The sequence below is a fragment of the Wyeomyia smithii genome, chromosome 3 (genome assembly GCF_029784165.1).
Source record: "Wyeomyia smithii strain HCP4-BCI-WySm-NY-G18 chromosome 3, ASM2978416v1, whole genome shotgun sequence".
Classification (NCBI taxonomy): Eukaryota; Metazoa; Arthropoda; class Insecta; order Diptera; family Culicidae; genus Wyeomyia; species Wyeomyia smithii.
Window position 1 is genome coordinate 50727686 of NC_073696.1, and position 3941 is coordinate 50731626.

Sequence of the window (3941 nt, forward strand, 5' to 3'; positions counted from 1 at the left end):
ATGTTTAATATATGCTTGCCCTGGAATATACTAGACTTATCCGTAGTTTAAATATAAGTCCCTTATATCAGTACCGCGACAGTAGTTGGAGGAAAAGGACAAAATCGCCCAGTTCGCGTTTCACTTGTTGATGTGCTAAAAAGAGATTTTCCTTCGAAATCCGTCGTTTGCTTTCTATTACTTCCAGGCACCGCAGGGTCCCAAATCGATAGATTCTGCGAAGTTTGCTTCAGAAATTTTCCATCAAACAGCTGCAGGCTTGATTGCTAGTGCAATGCCGGATGTGGAATGTGTGATTGCAGCTTTAGGTTGCTTTTCATTTATTTACAGCGTTGTTGTCGTACGTGACAGAATTACGGTAGGTTTGGTAACCGTACAACGTTTGCTTTCAGCAGCAGAATACTGCGCTTTTATTGATTTTATTGATATTGAATTGATGATCATATCAGCGTGTGTTTATTTTAGAGAAATAGTCGATCGATCGAATCGTACCATTTTTCCCTTCACTCAAGCGTGTATCTCATGCCACCAGTATTTACATTATTTTTCAATCACTCGAAAAGCCACCGTCAATTTGTACGAAAATTTTCCATTTATTTCACCAATCAATAAAATCAATCTGATCACTTCAACTTCGCGCCGCTGTTCAGTGCCGAACCAACTCGCATCAATGCATATTTTCCATCATCGGAATTATTTCCAGTCGATGATACCTGAGCGGAGATGGAACGGGCAAACGAATGAACCATTTTTTCATCAACCGTTTTCATCCGTTTAATTTGTCCTTTCAGAGTTCGACCTGAAGCCCAAAAAGCAAACATTTCGAACGGAAAGCATTCATTAACTTTTCATTGCCATTGACTCCGTGTGCAAATGCTGACGGGGCAAAAGAGGAAGAGAGAAAAAAACACGTTACTGGTGAAAGAGAACCACCCCCAGCGTGTGCCAGGAGCAGCGTGCGTCACCAACGGATTGCCATCCGCATGATGGTGCGGGCGCCCACACAGAAAAACAATGATGTCAACACGAGCAACCATCGAACCGCGGCAGGCAGAGAGAAAGTGGGGTTTGGTTTGTCGTGAGTCATGCAGTGGCAGGCGGCCCCGTGACGGAATTCGATTTAAGTGCTCTTCATTTGAATTTTAATGGAAAAATCATTTCTTATTCGTCTCGTTTTCCACCTCGATGAGTCGCGCTAAATAGGGTATTAGACTCACGGAGACCTTCATTCGGTCAAGTGGAAAACGGGTTAGAGAAGCTATAGCGGCAAATAGTCGCACGAAAGAAATGCTTTCTCATAGCTTGCGTAGCTTCGTAACAATAGGTGCTATAGCTCTTGAACAATTGGTAGTTTCGTTAAATTGTCAATCAAAATTATTTTTGAGAAACCTAATTAAAAATTTCCGCTGAAAGATAGTTTATGAGTCACTACAGAAATTTATGAAAATTGGATCCCCTTAAACAAAATTAAAACTAGATCCTATAGTTTTTGCTTAGTCTAACATTCCAAACATAGTCAAAGCAAAGTTAAGCAATAGCCAAAATGTATCTCTGGTAAATAATCTGAGAGCGCTATCGTTTTCACTGTCAATTAAGGGGGTTTCCTCATCACTCGGAGGATTGCCTTTGCTATAGATAATAAATCTAGTTAATCAAATGGTTCAATGTGAGAATAATCAATACTCAGACATTTTAAATCATATTTTAGTCAATTTTTGATTCCTTTTGCGGTGTTTTTGTATATTTCTATATTACGCAATTTCCATGTTATGGGATAGCGTTAATTCGTTTTGTAGTCAGTGTTTATTTTAGACAAAAAAAAAACCCAACAATACTATGAATAATTACCTGGAAAATAAAAATGCAAATGCAGTATAAATTATTATGTTAATTTATAATTTGCTTAAACAAGTTGTTATCGAGCAGCATTTTCTCGTATTAATCATAGACACATTCTGGGACATTTCAATATTCAACATTTTATGTATCCTGCAACTTGTCAGTTTTTTTGCCCTCCTCATGTTTTACTGAGTATCAAACAATTATTGATCTATTCATTATTCATAGTTTTTAATGTCGCCTATAATTGATGCATGCGCCTGTAGCGCTTGTTTCGATGCGTTTCAATACATAATTTGTGTCGCTTTAATCCCATACAAATTGAAAATGCCACACGGATAGAACTGAATTTCGTTGTTCGCTAACTAATAAATTAATTTTTGGAAACATTCCCAAATATATTCAACCAGTTCGGAAATTCTACCACTACAATAAAACGCATTTCACTGCAACGGCGGCGCCTGACCTAAACACGATAAATTGATAATTACGCAAAAGTGAGCCCATGTAGCAGACGTTAATTGATATCTATAATTCAGCATCAGACCCGTTTCCGGCTATTATCAAGCGCGCTGGATCGCGCTGTGGTTGGTATTCATATTTATACCGCAAATACGAACAGTGACATTGCACGGCACATACACACCCACACACCCACACGCACCCAACATGGTGTATTCGCATTCACAGCATCTCTCGTGAACCGCAGACAATACCACCGGCATTTGCAACAGCAACGCTATAAATCCTGCACACAGTGTGTCCTCTCTCGAACGTGTACACCTCCCCGATCGATCGAACAACGACGAATCGCACCGTGCAATTATTGGACAGGTTCGAAGCTATACGGGTTGATTCCGATACTCCGCAAAGTACCTCCCCCCCGCCTCACTTGATGCTCTCCGCTATCTTGTAGCATTCCTGTGGCAGTCGAAATTATCTCACGGAACGGAATTCAACAGCCAGCAGCAGATTTGGTGGTCTCCACGCGAACTTGGAACGTTGTACATGGTAGACTGCATGTGGGATGCAGGTACTGGGGGGGTCGTCCTAAATCACGTAGTCACTGAAATTCGTGCTTTCGAACAACAGAAGAGGGAACGCGATTATTTTTATTAGGTACATTAGCCATGACTTTTTATTTAACATTTATTCCTGCAAAGACCTGCTATAAGGTTGTTGGAAACATTTACGATTTAAGCTTACGTAACATTTTCGTATTACCGTGGAAAAGGGTTATTTTCAATTTGACTTTTTTAGATTTGCTTCACTATTATTTTCTAAGAGGCAACTTCTCAAAAAGGCAACAAGAAATTGGTAGCCCTGGTGGAAAAGTACTTATCATTGTAACTGAAACTTTGTAAAGTGTTTTTGAAATGTCAATCTAGATAAATTTTCGAAAAAAGTGTGCAAAGTTGCTTAGTTTGGTAAAGTTTACACACTCACAAAGGAGGGTAAGGAACGACTTAGGCAGTGGCGCCAATTTTAATCAGTCGAAGAGAACAGGCCTTAAACTCCTGAATTTTGATCTATATCGACAATCCCAATGATGGAAACGAAAACTTTGATTGTCTAGCTGTCTTACGAATATAAGAAATATCGGTAATCATAAAGAAATCTGTGAACAAACATCATTCTAAACAAATCGACCCATATTGCAGCAGTTCAGGAGCCGCATGGGGTGCTGAAAAAAAAAACGCCTGCAAAACAGATGGAAACTGCTTAAAATAGGTTCAGGTGATTGGAATAGTGTCCCTTGTTTGGTAACTTTAATTGATTATTGTTAAAGTTTGCTAACATAGTTTTACAATCTTAAAACAACTTCTGACAGAGAAAGGAGAGAGAAAAGATTGATATACTTCTGTTTGAATTTCGCCCAACACATTTCGAGTATTTCGTCTCAATACACAGGCGGTTCCGAAAGCTGCTTAGAATATGTTCCCTACCCTATCGTTGAATTCCAAAAAGCTACTACAATTTTTGAATATAAGGATTATTTTTATATATTTACCTCAAACATAGGTTGCTTGTATTCCATCACTCCTTTCTCAGCAGCAATGGTGGCAATCCCATCTTGGTCCGGAGGATTTCCAGTTTTACTC